Genomic DNA, 16683 nt, shown 5'->3' on the forward strand with positions numbered 1-16683 from the left:
CCATACCCTGATATAGAAGCAGATGGTGTGCTTCACCTCAGACAGTAGCAATCTTACCTGAAAGTTTGTGTTTTGTCTTACCTGGCAGGAGGAAGAGAGACCATTCAGAGGCAACATAGAAATGCGTGGTCATCATCACTTTGTCTGTGCCAAAGGCAGGTTCTGTCACATCCAATACTCACAGAGGCTTTATGCTTTGTAGAAGCTATTCTTAGCTTCTTGGGAAGATCACACTGTCTGTGACTAAAACTTTCCCACCAAAAAAAATGTTTTGCTTCATTAGAATCTGCTCCTCAGAAGTTGTCCTGGTCTGCTTGAACACAAATGTCAAGGCTAAAAAAGATTGTCAGGTTCAATGTGAAGATGTGGGTTCAGACCAGACCTTACTATTTGATTTCTTATTTGATCATAGTAGGTTAGAAAGCCTAAAAATCCAGAAGAACTGAAGAATATGTTCTGACTCAAATGTGACCAATAATTTTGTGGTCCCTGGCATCTAGAAACCCTACAGTTCTTAAACAGGAGCCAGACCCAGTCTCCATGTTCAGCATTTCCACATTCATTTGCATGCAAGGCTGTCTAGCCTTGCTTGAGAACTTCTTTTTAGTCTATCTATCTATCTTGTGCATTTGACAAGAGTTCCTGGCTTGATTGTCTGTTTTGCTACTCAGTGAGGCCCAGAGAGGAGTTCAACACCACCAGCTGATCTTTTCACTATGACCCTTCTGAAAGATAACAAGAGATAGCCTCAAGGAAGAAAAAGAAGAAAGCTCAAACAATTAGGCAGCATGCAATGAGCCAGAGCCCTACTTTTATCACACAGAAAACATGTTTATTTTATACCTGTGCCTTGTGAGGGGCAACAGAGATCAAGAAAAAGCAGAAGACATGTGAAAAAGCCAAAGGAATGGGAAACAACACAAAATGAACCCGTATGATTAAAGCTGGTAGTTGTTTGTAACCTCCTGCTTAATACACCCCTTCTTTGGGTTCCAGGAGTTCCTTATGTTGCTTGAACGCAGTCCTGTTCATGCAGCTGGTGCTCCAAGGCTCTGGGAAGAGTATCAGCTGTGAGGGTACCAGGCAAAATGACCTCCACAGCACATTGAAGACAGCAGGAATCGGCTCCCCTGGTTGGTACTGATGCACAGATGGAGGAATAGCGAATGCCCACGTCGGGAGGACTCCTGAGCTGCGCCAAGGGGAGCTGCAAGGGGTGGAGGAATAGCTGGGGAGGAAGAAGGTGGGAAAGAGATAAGCTGTCTGATGCAGAAATCTGACATATAACCCTTGAGTCAGTCGATCCACCTGAAATAATTCCTGGGCTTTCTGAAGGCAGACCTCGCTGTGTCTGGAGCCACATGGGTGAGGAGCAGTGCTGAACTCAGTGCCCCGTATCACACAGCTGAAATGTAACAGAGGATTAGCTAGTGTTTCATTGGAGATATGGGGGATAATTAATCTTCAAACTCTCAGCCTGGTGTGACTGTGCTGGCAGACTATGACGTAAGCCAAGAAAAGCAAAATCCTGCTCTGTTTTCTTGCTAATGAGCAAAGACATTTTCACCCTAACACTTCAGCTAACTTCTCACAGGCTATGATTTTTTTATTTTTTTTTCCTGTGGATGTTTTTAAACAACACAGGCTTACTAAAACACAAAGCTTAGCACAGGAATGTTTCTTGGTGCCAGATTTTAATTGGTCAACCCTTGGAAACCAATTAACTGATTTTTCTTGAAACTTCTCAGATGACTCAAATTCTATTCACAGACAGAGGGCTGAAAATACAGCTTTTTTTTTTTTTTTTTTTTTAATCCTTACGATAAAAACACTGAAATTCCTTTCCTGAGGTGCAGACGTGAATACAGCTTTAACCATGACAGTACAGTAGTAGAACCATTGCTAACAGCACATCACAATGAGCAGAAAACTTTTGAATGTTGGTCTTGTTAATTTCTAAGCTTAAAACTTCCTGAGGGTAAGAAACGTAACACCTACGCCTAGGTTTCAGTGTCGTTGGTTTAATTTACAAAATATGGAATGCTTCACGAATTTGTGTGTCATCCTTGCGCAGGAGCCATGCTAATCTTCCCTGTACCATTCCAATTTTAGTATAACTATGCCTTATGAAAATTTCAGCTATAACTTTGAGTGTAGCTGGGCAGTGCAAATGACCATAGATAGCATTTGGTGAGCAGTGGAGTATTTGGCCTAGGTGTTTCTGCCACTGTAAAATCTCTCTGTGAAAACACACAAACAAACAAAAAACAAAACCATCAGATTCAGCCATCCTTTCCAATCCATTTGCAAGGTGATCCATTGCCCATAGTATTGAAAAGACCTAAGAAGGGAAAGAATTGAGGAATTCTACAGTCAAATTTTTAACTGAGAAAGAAAACTGCACATGATGTCAGATCAGAAGGACTATGATGGACAGATGGTTTATTTTGCAAGGTGATTTTGTCAAAGCTGAATTTTATTCTCTCTTGAAAAACTTAATGGTCCTTTTAATACTTCAGGTCTTCAAGGAAAATGCACTTATTGTTTTATAAATGCATTACTCAGTGTTTCACCTTACCTACAAGGGCCATGGATAAAGAAAGCACTAATGTGAAATGGTAACTTCATGTTGCTATTTATAAAAATGCCTACAGGCAATAAAACCCATTCAGAATGGCTTTTCTAGGCTTTGGTTTTCAAAGCTAGCTAAAAAAAATGCTGAAACTTTTTTCCTGTTTACACGGCATGAAAAATCTCTTAAGCTTCATTCAAAATCTCAGTGCTGTCACTCAGAGAGAAGGTGTGATGCAAAGCTGAACATTACTGTAAGGTGGAGGTGGACTGTCACTCTTCCTCGCCACACCTGTAAGTAGGAAGTAGGTCTGAGACCAAGACCTTAGAAAGCAAAGAGCTCTGTCCATTGTCCATAACACTTTTGTAGATGCGGAGGGGTTTGGAGTCCATCCATGAAGACAGGCTCTTCTTGGGTGCTCTTTTAGCTTATGTAAAACTGTAAGGAGAGGGATGGGAGAGGCAGGACAGATGTCCAAGAGTAAGATTTCATCAGCTAATGAACCTAGCAAGGAGCTTCTAAATTCAGTTCTTTTTGTCTCAGTCCCAAAGTACAGAACATGTTTCAGCTGTTTTTTTCTAAGCATAGGGTTTTTAAACAAGAGCAGGTCATGCATGCGTCTTCTGAGCATAGGTTCCTTGTCAGTGCTAATCAAAGCCTTCATAATACTTTTCTAAAATAATGACCTTTGTCAGACAATGAAAATATGCTTCCCTCTGATGATGCTAAGACACTTTAAGTTGCTTTTTGCCTTTAACATTTGCCCTTCCTATAGCTCTGGCATAAGTTTGATGTGGCACACACTGCAGAGAATCATATTGGTCTGCATCTTTCTCCTGGGGAAATTCTGTCTCTGCTGTGCCTTCTGCAGCCAGCTTTCTCCTGGCAGATCTGTTCAGATGATTGATTGAGCATGACTCATTCTAAAAATACATTGTTTTTAAAATCTTCTTGCAAATTCAAGATGATTTAATAACACAAATATATCACTGTGGCAAATATAATTAAAAAAAAAAAAAAGGAAAAAAGATTAAGCCAATGTCTTTACTAAATGATATGAAGTGACTTTCAACCATTATGCAATTAAATGATGTCAACATTTGCTAACCATTTTCCTGAGAGGAACAATTAGAATAAAAGCTTCTCCAAAGATAACTCAGAACCTGCAGAAAATGTTCTCGTCTATGCCAAAACAAAATCCTTTAAGTTGCAATTTAAAGCTCTAGTTTTTAAAGTACTAGGAGACTGAGGCTGCCTTTCTGTGGCAGAAACCCACTCGGGTGTCTAAGAGGTAAATGCCCCTGTCTGAATTAGTTTTCACATGCTCAATCTGTAGTGATTCATTGCAGCCTTGGAAAGTTGTCTCAGATACGTGTGCTTGGGCACAATGCTGGCCTCACCCTGGTAGCACTCCATGTTGGTTTGACTTCAAGAGCTCCTCCTTCTTTCTTCTGTCATGGAATGAAAACTGAGCACAGGCACTGGCTGGGGCAGAGCTGGCTTAGCCCTCACTGCCTAGCCCAGCATGAGGCAAAGTTAAATCCCCACCAGTTTAGGATTGGAGGAGGGGAAGGCCACCAAAACAAAACAACAACAACAAAAATAAAAAATAAAAATAAACTGCATTTTAGAAAGCTTTCAGGCTTAATCTTAACAGGAGGCAGGGCTGAAAAGGGACTCATCAAAGCCACATACTGGTCCATAAGTCAGTCTGGTGAGAGCTGCTGAGGCAGGCTATGGAGTGCCCAGGTGTCTGCTCTAAGTGCAAGGCCGAATAGCTTAGAGCAGTGTGGCCAATGGGCATGTCAGATTGGTATCCCAAGAGCATCCTTTGCCAAATTTCCTTTCTGAAGGAAGCTTTGCAAAATGATGAACAATTATAATGCTTTAACCGATTAGAAGCTTATAGCAAGCAATTACTAGTGGAAGATACCGTAATCTTTAGTATTCTTTACCTCCTTAAACTTATGCTTATTTTTATTTCAGGTAATGCTTGAAGAGAGGCATGGAAGAGTGCTCTTCTACCAAACTCCTCCATCAAATATGTTATGCAGTGAGAACAAAAACACCATGAGGTCAAGTGTAGAAAAGCTGTAGAAATGAACTTATCCAAGGATTACAAACTTTGGAGAGGGTTTCAGTTTCCTGTAATTTTACCTTAATACCATATGCATAAATTTGTAAATTATTTCACACTCCTGGAGTTAATAGCAAAAAAAAAGAATTAAATAGAAATTGATTACTAAGAGGAAACATTTCAGTAAGCTATTTTCTATCTGTAAGCGTTCTTCACCCTCGTAAACTCAACAGCCTTTCCATTACTGCTTTCCCACTCCACTCTGTACTCCATAGCCTGTTAACTCGTGATCCTGTCTTTGCTGTGCAGCTCTTCAGCTGTGTAACTCTTTCAGCTTAGTCTGGTATTGTCACCAAATTTCAAGAGCACTATTATTTCTCTATACGCATCACATTTTAATGCATGACATGTAGTCAAAACTCATTACTGCCTAAGATTTAGCAATAATTTTTTCACTGATTCTGAATCTCTCCTTTTGAATACGTATGTACATACTTAGTGCTATTGATTAAAGACCTAAATTTTCCTCTCTTTTTCTATTTTTACAAACTGCCTTACAATTTTTTTCTTTACAAATTGTGCATATAACATAAAGATGAGAGAATAACATTTCTCTAGATCTGCAAGCATGCTCTTGAACATTTTACCAGCTCTAAAAGTTTAAAACCTTTTTTTTTTTTTTTTTTTTTTTTGGAATTTATAATTAATGCAAATTTCAGATACAAAGCAGAAATCTATAAACAGCCTCTTTCTGATAGTTCCTGCAGATGGAAAACTTCTTGGAGTCTCTGATGGCTGTTTCCTTCTTGCAAGAGGAATCTAACAATTAATCCATGCCATAGGATTTAAACCCCCAATTTCTATTGATTTTAGTTTATTTATCAAGTTTATCTCTATCATGGTAGCTTGCCTTTGCAACGTAAATATACATCTATGTGATGATTTATATTCTGGGAGCATCTCAAGATCTCAGGCACCTGAAGACTCAGTAGCAGCTGGCACTGTACAAAACATTGTTGTGAAATTCCTAGCCCTCCATGTGGAAGGTAAAAAAAAAAAAAAAAAAAAAAAAAAAAAGTCATAGAAAAGCTTCCTTAACACCTAGCCCAGTGACTCAATACACTTGCTTCTGTCCAAGCCAATGACACTCTAGCATCCTTCCTTTGGATGGAATGAGCCAGTTGTCCATGACATGATGAAGAGCTTTGTTCCTCTTTCAATTCTGTGCTCACCCACTTCATTTTGGCCTCAACCAAACAGTATTCTGAGAGATGGGGAATTTTACCGTCAGATGACAGGCCAAATACTGGATCTTTGTCATATTCTAATCATACCTTTTGCCAGTAAGGTCACAAAGCTAAGAAAATGTTGGTGGAAAAATGAGCTCTCATCTCAGGTTTGCTACTCTGTAAGGACACATTTCCAAGCCCAGAACACAGCGCTTGCAATGTACCTTTATGTATTTATTTTTTTTGTAGGCTGGGATAGTGTGTCTAGCATCAGACTCTGTGTGCGCTTGCATGTATCTGAATGTTTTCAAGTAGTTGCACATCCAACAACAGCCTTTTCTCCCAGAAACTCCATATGCCTTGTGGACTTGCTGGGCAATTTTAATAGGTCAAACTCACCCATGGCCCTTTCTGACAATTACTGTCATCTGCAGCTTTACGCTGGCCTGCCAGCATTCAGGCAGACAGTCATGTCCTCAGTAAGGGAGGGAGGTTTTAAAAGCAGTGTTTATTGCTGCGGGATTAGTTCCTCCACTGCTCCCATCAGCTGTAATTGTTAGTTTCATGCAGCCATTTGACAGTGACAAAGCCATGCTTGCCTATAGGTTTTCATCTACAAAGCTATGATTATGATTAAAAGCAGACCTGGTTTGTTGGCTTCTATTTTTTTCTTTTTCTTTCTCTTTTGCCAAATCTGAGATATAATTGTTGTGTTGTTTGGTATTTTTTTTTCCAGTTCTGATGAGCTGTAATGCCACACTTCAAAGTAATGCCTGCCTTGAATGTTGTGGCCCCACTGGACTCCTTTCTATGGTGATTGCTATTAAGATGTCAGTGCTTGGTAGTGGCTACAGCGTTAGAGAATTTGAGATAGCTCACTTATTCTTTTTTTTAAAACAGAGTGGAAATGGTTTGGCTATTGTGCATTACCCAGCACTCTAACTGTGAGCAAATACTGGCTTTTTACTGTGGGGCTCTTATGTCAGACCTAAGGCAGAGGTAAAAAATAAAAAATAAATAAAATAAAAGAGGCTTTTAGTTCAATTATTACAGTTTCTACATGTGATTTTATTAGAAAGCAGCCTGTGCTTTTAGTTAAGCCTGAATTTAAGACAAATCTGGGGACTAATTACAAAGTGAGTTGATGGCTCTGATCTCTGGAGAGACAGTAGGGAAAGCATTGCTAACTGGGGAGCTTGTCAATTCTGAGCTTTGGAGAATGTATTCAATGAAAATATGCAGGACTCTGAGGGCAGAAGAAACCTGATTCTCTTGAATATCTTTATCCTCTGCTCTACCCCATCTCATATTCCCTTGGAAGATATTTTCTACTCCAAAGGAGAAATTTTGGTTTGTCTGCTTCCTTTATGCCAAAGAGGAACCACTCTGAATCTGGTGACTCAGAGACACATAGTAGTGTATTCTTTTTCCTAAAAAGACATTTCTGCAGCAACACTAACTATGGGGAGATTAGAAGCAGGGAGCAACTGGGGAAACCCCTCCTGCATAGAGGTATGTCTCAATGGCGTGCCATGGCCACTCATCTTCTCCCTTAACCTTTCACACAAGCTTTCCCTATGGCACATTGATACGGCACAGCTGGAGTGTGTTCACTGGCAACATGTCCTTGGAAGAAGGTTTGTCCTTCGTAGTCAGATGGAAAAAGTTATGAGTAACTCAGTGCTGTCTGGTCCTCTACCTTCTTGTCCTGTCACACAGTTGTTTTTATCACTTTCTATCTATGTGCCTCCAGGCACAGGACGGCAGCAGGTCAGCCACATGCTTTGGTTGGATTACAGCTTCCATTTGCCACAACAGCATGACACACTGCGGTGGTCTTACCCTGCTGGGTGCTGAACTCCACCACAACTGTTCTCTCACACCCCCTCCTTAAACAAAAAAGGGGGAGAAAATATGATGGAAAGGGCTCAAGGGTTGAGATAAGGACAAAGAGATCACTCAACAATTATTGTCACAGGCAAAACAGACTCAGCATAGGGAGACGAATATAATTTAGTGCCTATCATTGTCAGACTAGAACAGAGAACACCTGAGTGGTGCAGGGGAATGGGGGCTGCAGTCATTCCCTAACACTTCATCTCCGTTGCTCCTTCCCAGTCACTGAAACATCACTCCCTGGCTCGGCTCTGGCCAGCAGCAGGTCCCTTTTGGAGCCAACTGGAGCTGGCTCTGCTCTGACATGAGGCAGCTGCTGGGCTCTGCCCATAGATACTACCTCTGAAGTCCCCCCTGTTACCAAAACCTTGCCAAATAAACCCAGTACACACAGTCACGTGGCACCGCTGGTCCTACAGGAATGAGTTTCTCCAAAAACACAGGGAGTCAGAGGAAGGTAGGAAGCCTCTGAGACACAGGCTGGTCTTCACACAAGTTCTTCTGTTCTGCTCATGCAGACACCAGTGTGATGACTACCACTTGCAAGGGAACTACTGTGCATGCAGTTTGGAGTGAAGCACCCAGCAGAGACTGTCACTTCCAGAGAAGATATAGAGACATTTTCCAAAACTGTCTTACACACCAAGCTATTGTCAGACATAGATACTACATCCTGTATTACATTGTCATCTAACAGTAGCTCTAAGTCTTAGCTGTGCACCTGAGATAGCATAGCAAATGGTCAAATTGTACCAAACTGTGCTCCTGCAGAAACTGGGCAGGGCAGGCTGAGAGATGCAATTGGAAGGCATGATGAGAGAGTTTTCTTGCATGATCAACATTGCATGGCCTCCACTGACGCCAGAGTAGGGAGGGCCTTAAGGCAACATGTGGCATGTCTGAGTTAAACCCTACTAAAGGAATACTCACCTGAGTGGGTGGGAGAGTAACATAGTCATGTTGAGATGATTCCCATTCACAAGACAGAAGTTCTTCTCAGAGGTTTTTTGAACTCAATGATGTGACCTTGTATGTAATGCATTTATTTATTTATTTATTTATTTATTTTGCGTAGGCAAAGCAAAATTCGAGGCATTGGAGGGTTTTGTCAGATCAGTATCTCTTTGAACCCATTGGGAAATGGCGAGGAGAGATCATTCTTTGATGAATCAATTAAAATTAATTTTCCTGCAACCAAGCCAACTGTAGGCTCATTAATATGGGTAAATTTCTTGTTGGTCTGTCATTTTTCATTGCACTTTTATAACCCTGTCCCAACAGTACGAAAAGCTTAAGCATAATTAATTCTCCAGAATAAGAAACTTGTATTTTTTTCCTCCCTCCATAGCTCTTGGAGGTCTTCCTCAGAGAAGCATGAATAGAATTTCTTCATTGTCACCTGCCAAAGTCTATTGGTGACAGCATGGCAGTCTGTGATAGTTGTAAGCCTAAGTCCCCATCAATTAATGAAGCAGAATGGTGTTAAATGCCTGCAGAGACTTAGGGTGGAGCAGAGCCAGACATTCTCTGCCAAACAACAACACACTGGGGACAAGCTGTTGTGCATTATCTCCAAATTCAAGCTGACAGATGTTGCTGTTACGTTACTTATCTGAACACTCTGTGGTGACTGCATTCAGAAATGCTATATGAGCCTGGGTGAGGCACTCACACTAGGGAAAGAACTGGAGCCAACCTGGCTAAGAAATAAGCATCTTAATCCTGCCACTCAGAAGAAGCACGTGCTGGAGCCCAAGGCACAAGGAACGGCCTGGCAACAGGGTGGAAGCTCAGCACAAGTTCAGCTGTCTTTAGCTGCTAGCAAGAATTACAAATCTTCCTTCCTGGCCCATCGATACCCTAAAGTTGATGAAGGTCCCACATTCTCCCCAAACATGTAACCAAAGAGTCAGGATGCTGTTAACCAGACTATTAAAGGAGTTGTGGAAGGGATGTATGGAAGGGGGTATGGAAGCAAGAAGCAAGGTTTGCAGGTTCTGCTTTCTGTCACTGACCTGTATTCCAGTAGCATCTGGGGAACCTGTGGGTAGTGTAGTGTACAGTTGCTGGGGTGGTCTCTGGAAACGTGTGGATACCAGCTTACAAATCTGCAAATGAAAGCCAAGCAGAGTCGCCTTCACTGCCTGTAATCCATTCCCCTCAGCTCCTCCTCTGCTCTGGGGAAGGACTTCTCAGCATGCCTGAGATGGCTGGGGTAAGGAACAAGGGAACAAAAAAGCTACTAATCATATGAACTGGCTCTGTGAGGGAAAGTCATTGCTTTACAACAGCAGAGAGGCAGGGAAGGGAAGAACCCTGCAAGCAGTGTAGGGGCTTTCATGGAGGCATCACAGGAAAGATTTGTAAGTGGCAATGGAGCTATTTAATACAAGAATGGAGATGATCAAAAACATTTGCACCTGGAAATGTTTCATCCCCTGATGTTCCAAAAATGAGAGAGTTTTGAGAAGGCATGTGACTGGGCCTAGTGGGCCTGTGCTTTACAGAAGACCGCATGTTGCTTAGTCACCAGGCAGACCTGGGGCTGGGCCTCTGTGGTGGGCGGGGACAGCACATGGGTTTTCTGGCAGAGTTCACTTGTCAGAAGAAATAAACACATAATGCCTCAGAACTGGTTGGTAGTACCAGTATGTCCATAGCCAAGCGCTGAGTTTCGCAGGTTTACACAACACTTTAATTTGGCATTGCAGGTATCCAACTGCTCAGCAAACTGAGGCACAAGCAAGAGTGACTGTGCAGAGAGACTCAGAAGCCATAGAAGGGGATAATGCTGGGATGAGTATTTACCTCAGACTTGCCTCTGCAGTGCAGGAATCAGTTACCAGCACCTCATTTGAATCCCTTGGGCTTGCTGAGCAGTCATTCCTTGTCCCATCACATTCTTCCATAGCACTCTAAGTAATGTTCTTTCTCACACTTTTTGCTTTATTTTAGTTACAAACTTTTGGTGCTGTCTTTGGATAGAATGAAGTCAGTAATTTACATGGTAAGAGAGATAGGGTTTAAGAAGCTTTTTACAGCCACTAGTAGACAGGTGTGTTTTAGCATAATAATTCACTTTGTCAGTGCAATGCTTTCTCCCTCCCTTCTGGTCTCTTGACCAGACAATAGTGTTTGTTAGGGCACAGAAGGTATGCTGGGAGGCAAGACCCAACGGACAGGGCTCTGCTTATCCCCTGACATCAGCTGGTGCCATATCTGAAACCCTGGAATGTTGTTCCCGTATCATATATGTCCAGTAGTTTACATCAAACCTGCAGCCCAGCTGGCTTCCAAGGGGCCTTTGGTCGTAACTGGAAACTTCCATTCATTTAACTGAGAGTGACTACAGGTCGTCGTACACAATGAATTCTGCATTTGCATTGCTTGTCATGCTGACTGGTGCATTGGGTTTACATGGAAAGAGCATGGTAGCAGGGGATCTGCAAGTGTGGCTTCTGTGAGCAGAGCCCAGCAGCTGCCCTGTGTCAGAGCAGAGCCAGCTCCAGATGGCTCCAAAAGGGACCTGCTGCTGCCAGAGCTGAGCCAGGGAGTGATGCTGGGTGGGCCTCTGGGAGAGAAGATTTAAGAAACAGAAAAAATACTACTGTGCAATGGCAACTGGGAGAGAGGATTGTGAAAGTGTGAGGGAACAGCCCTACAGCCCCCAGGGGAGTGCCACAGGAGGTGCTGCAGGCAGGCAGGCAGCAGCAGTTCCCCTGCGGGCTGTGCAGGGAGAGGCCCCTGGTGGAGCAGGCTGTCCCCCTGCAGCCCATGGGTCCCCCATGGAGCAGATCTCCACGCTGCAGCCCCCCCATGGGTGGAGGAGCCCCCGGTGGAGCAGGTGGATGTGGCCTGGAGGAGGCTGCGGCCCATGGAGAGCCCCCGCAGGAGCAGGCCCCGGGCCGGAGCTGCAGCCCGTGGAGAGGAGCCCACGTGGAGCAGGGGGTCTGGGGGGAGTTAAACATTCAGGAATAAGTGCAGTCAGAGGCTTTACAGGGTGGAACAGTCATCATTTATTCCTGGCGTAATCGTGGCTTCCACCCCCAGCCCATCCCCAGGTGAGGCCCAGCCGCCTGCTCAGGCAGGGGGCCTGGCCTGGCGGCCATCATGGTCGCCAGACCCCGGCACCTCCTGTGGGACCCGACGTAGCCAGTCTGTGTCCTCAGCATCGGCAAACCGCAGGGATGGTGGCAGCTTGTGCCTGTCCTGCTCCGTGTGCCAGGAGCAGCTGCGGATGAGCTGTCGCACTTTGACGGGGCTGCGCTCCCTGCGCTGGGGCGAGACGCTGTGGGACCAGTACCTTGAGGGGCTCCTCCGCCGCTGCTGCCCCAGCCGTGCATTGCGCTGCAGCCTTCCGCGGGGTTGTCGAGGCAGGCACACGATCTCAGCGATGTGCCTGAGGCACAGTGGGTAGGTGTCTCTTTCTGCAGCCCGTAGATGGATGAACTCCAGGCAGAAGGATTGCCTGCAGGGGTTGATGCGAGCTTCGTTGGTCATCTGGCCCAGGCAGATGCGGCACGTCTCGTCCTCAGGAGCCTCCTCTGGCTGCTCCTGCTGTGTCCACTGGTTCATGGTGCCTGCAGCTGCCATGACGTGAAGATTGTCGTCCTCTGGGGGAGGCTGCCTTGGTGCCAGGTGCTTAGCAGCAGCCAGCGGCTCTCAGCACATCCCTTGCCTCGCGGGTCGCCATCAGGACCTCGACGCCTCGAGTGCCACCAGCAGGACTACTGCGGATAGAAGTAGGAAGAAAATCTTCTAGCAGCAGAGACATTAGCTTTCTAGGTTCAACCAAGTTGTCTGGAGTACTGCAGCTGTCAACATTCTGCATATGGCTTGCAAACGTTGCTATTGGAATGGCAAATATACTTAGGATAGGTTATACTTGGTAGGACTACGCTTAGGACGGATGAGGTACATAGATGTCTATACATTTGAGAACATTACCGAAGGACCTCAATAGCTTGTGTTCAACAAGGATGGCTTCGCGTGTGCCTCTAGCAACACCTCCACCTCTCTCTCTCTCTTTCCAGCCGTTGAACCTCAAGCTTTTGAGTCCCACCAGCCAGACTGGATGCAGGGGCCACACTCGGGGCATTTGTAGCCAAGACCTTTTGTGAGGCCAGAGGGTGATATCAGAAGGGTCTTGGGGTGCCCCTGATGGTGGCACTGACAGAGGCCTCCTGACCATCGTGAAACAATGCTGTTGTGACAATGGTGCCCAAAGTAGAGCTTAAACCAAGTTAGCTGAGTATGTAAAAGGTCAAAACTGCTGAAGCAATTAAACAATGACTGAGCATATGCAAAACGGAGAGAAGTACAAAATGAATAAAACCTTGAGCCTTTCATCAGAAAGCCCCCAAAGCGCAACCACCAGAGGTTACTGTGCCTGTGATAGTAGGAGGGTTTGACCTCAGTGCCAGGGAAGCTCATGGAGCAGATTATCTTCAGTGTCATCCTGTGACACTTGCAGGGCAACCAGGCAGTCAGACCCAGTCAGCATGGGTTTATGAAAGGCAGGTCCTGCTTGACGAGCCTGATCTCCTTCTATGACAAAGTGATGTGCTGGATGGATGAGTAAAAGGCTGTGGATGTGGTCTACCTTGACTTCAGTAAGGCTTTTGACACTGTTCTCCACAATATTCTCATCAAGAAACTGGCTGCTCATGGCTTGGACTGGCACACGCTTTGTTGGATTAGAAATTGGCTGGACAGCGGGGCCCAAAGAGTTATGGTGAATGGAGTCAAGTCCAGCTGGAGGCCAGTCACTAGTGGCGTTCCCCAGGGCTCGATACTGGGGCTGGTCCTCTTTCATATCTGTATCAATGATCTGGATGAGGGGATCAAGTGCACCCTCAGTAAGTTTGCAGATGACACCAAGTTAGGTGCGTGTGTCGATTTGCTCGAGGGCAGCAAGGCTCTGCAGGAGGATCTGGATGGGCTGGACTGATGGGTTGAGGCCAACTGCATGAAGTTCAACAAGGCCAAGTGCCGGGTCCTGCACCTGGGGCACAATAACCCCAAGCAGAGCTACAGGCTGGGAGAGGAGTGGTTGGAAAGCTGCCTGGCAGAGAAGGACCTGGGAGTATTGGTTGATAGTCGGCTGAATATGAGCCAGCAGTGTGCTCAGGTGGCCAAGAAGGCCAACAGCATCCTGGCTTGTATCAGAAGCAGTGTGGCCAGCAGGGCTAGGGAGGTGATCGTCCCCCTGTACTCGGCTCTGGTGAGGCCGCACCTCGAGTACTGTGTTCGGTTTTGGGCCCCTCGCTACAAGAAGGGCATCGAGGTGCTTGATAGGGTCCAGAGAAGGGCAATAAAGCTGGTGAGGGGTCTGGTCTGGAAAACAAGTCTTACAAGGAGCAGCTGAGGGAGCTGGGCTTGTTCAGCCTGGAGAAAAGGAGGCTCAGGGGTGACCTTATTGCTCTGTATAAGTACATTAAAGGAGGCTGTAGCGAGGTGGGGGTTGGCCTGTTCTCCCATGTGCCTGGTGACAGGATGAGGGGGAATGAGCTAAAGTTGTGCCACGGGTGTTTTAGGTGGGATCTTAGGAAAAACTTTTTTACCGAGAGGGCTGTGAGGCATTGGAATGGGCTGGCCAGGAAAGTGGTGGAGTCACCATCCCTGGAAGTCTTTAAAAGACGTTTAGATGTAGAGTTTAGTGATATGGTTTAGTGGAAGACTTTTTAGTGTTAGGTCAGAGGTTGGACTCGATGATCTTGTAGGTCTCTCCCAACCTAGATGATTCTGTGATTCTGTTTAAGGGGAGACTCCATGCACTGCACTTATGTACGTATGTAGTGGACTTTATAGCAGGCAAATGGATTTTCATCTGAACAATAAATACATCTAAATACCTGTCTGTCACCTAGTCTGCTGTAATTTTGTTGGTGTCATAGCCTACAATAACTTAGGAAGTTGCATCTTTTTCAGTTGTTTAATCTCATCACTCCCAAGAGTCTTTCTGACATTTGGTCCTTGGATAATGTTGACATGTGTTGCAAGAGTCCTTAGAAAAGTCTGTATACATAGAGAACTCTTACAGCTTTGGGGTGGTTCTTATTGGGAGATCTCAAAGAGGCATCAGTATCATTATATTTATCCTCACTTCACCATTGTGGGAAAATGGGGAGCACTGTAGTTGTGGCTTCTCAAGTATTCTAATAACTGGGCGGTGTGCTTCTTTGTGCTGTGCATGCGTATGGTTCTCCACAGCCTGTTCTTGTTCATGACTAGTGCTCCTGTAGTTGTAACCTAACCCTCACAATCTCAGTGAATGAGAGAACTCATACACCCTGCTTAGGAAATTTCCATTAAAATGCTCTCATTTTTCTTCCCCTGAATGTAGTGCAGAGCTGTGCTGAGCTGACCTAAAAAAGCCCTCATGAGCAATCACCATCTGCCAGCCTATGATTTTAACAGAGTAGTGGACATTTTATTTTTCCTCTCTTTGCCATAGCTTTTTAAGCTAGTTTGGCTCACCTCCACACTAAAAATGGCTGCAGTCACACAGAAGATGAAGTGTCTTGTTTTTAGAGAGAAACAAGACATCATTAGGAGCTTCTTAATGATATTCCCTAACATTACATGAAAAAAAAAAAAAACACACACCTTGCATCTCATCCTCATTTAGCACTGTAAAACCCAGTTCTTCATTTAATCTTCTAAATAGAAATGGCTCTTAGTCTGTAACCTGTGTGTCCAAAAACAGTTGGCAATAGAAATGCTAGAATTTCTTAAAGTGTTATTTGGAAAAAAAAATAAAAGTAGTGGATTTTTTCCCCCAATTCTCTCAAGTGAGTTTCTACACCAAGATGTTTTTCAGAGAGATAACTTCTATTAATCTATTCATTTATAAATGCATACATCTGAAATGTTCACATATGGACTGTGATTTGCCATGCTGAGTCTTCACAATAAAAGGGGATTCTTTGTGGCTGAGGACTGAATATCTGATGAGCATCTGTTCAGCTGTTGATAAGATAGAGAAATTTGGAAAGGTGTCTCATTTTCAACAGTTTAAAAGCCAAATGCTAGATATTGGGTCCCTGTATGCAGAAAATTCACAGATTATCTGTCTAAGGAACCGTATTAGTAAAGAGTCCCAGCTCAATCATGCGTGGGCTTCAGAGCAATGGCTTAGATAACCAAGTTTGAAGTGATTGTACACATACTCTGGCTGTTTTCAGCACTGATCAAGTGGAAGTTGAAATAGAACAGATAGTTTTAATACATTAATTCCATATCAACGCACAATAGTTTTAATACATTAATTCCATATCAACGCACAATTTCCTTTCCTATGCAACCTGGCCTTTGCTTGGTTTTGTCTTCTTCTAGAACCAGTAGTTGAAAAACTGGAAAGATTTTGTGTGTGTGTGTGTGAATTTTAGAATTATTTTTATCTAAAAATGAAATAGAACTGAAATACATTTTTAGACAGGCATTTTTTGCATGCTGTGGTCTAAATCACTCACAGCCCATCTGAAACATTTGACACATAAGTTTTAAAGAAGCCTTTTTCTAACTCAAAAAAAAAAAAAAATCTTAGCTGCTGCAGCTAGTAGCTGAGCTTGCCTAATATACTGCTAAATCTGACCTCCTAACAGAACAATATGATTAAGAAAATATTAAGAAAATCTGAAAGAAAAAAAAAGGTTGCCATTCCACAGACCTAGCAGAATTCTGCATCCCTTTAAATACTGAAAGTTCAAGAGAGTATGGGTATGTGACATCACATGCTCTAGCCATTTGCCTTTTACGTTGTAGCTTCACTGCCCATCTCAAGACATCTCTAAAATCGCCAGAGACAGGATGTAGCAGAGCCACTGTCAACAGGGAATAGCCAAGTGCAGTTATAGTCTTGTTTTACATGGAAAGAGGAGGAGTTTGGAGAGTACTAAAAATCCTGG

At 44.0% G+C, this 16683-nt stretch overlaps 1 long non-coding RNA gene and 1 other non-coding gene across 2 annotated transcripts; both read right to left on the reverse strand.

Annotated features, from left to right (window-relative positions):
• Positions 1–866: 866 nt before the first annotated feature.
• On the reverse strand, positions 867–11306 carry LOC140000710 (uncharacterized). The gene is made up of 3 exons (XR_011805871.1): positions 10195–11306; positions 9790–9882; positions 867–1228 (listed from the first exon to the last, which is right to left on the reverse strand). It is a non-coding gene; the product is annotated as an uncharacterized lncRNA (long non-coding RNA).
• Positions 2030–2133, reverse strand: LOC113840432 (U6 spliceosomal RNA). The gene has a single exon (XR_003493262.1). It is a non-coding gene; the product is annotated as a U6 spliceosomal RNA (small nuclear RNA).
• Positions 11307–16683: the final 5377 nt, after the last annotated feature.

Source organism: Anas platyrhynchos, chromosome Z (genome assembly GCF_047663525.1).
Source record: "Anas platyrhynchos isolate ZD024472 breed Pekin duck chromosome Z, IASCAAS_PekinDuck_T2T, whole genome shotgun sequence".
Classification (NCBI taxonomy): Eukaryota; Metazoa; Chordata; class Aves; order Anseriformes; family Anatidae; genus Anas; species Anas platyrhynchos.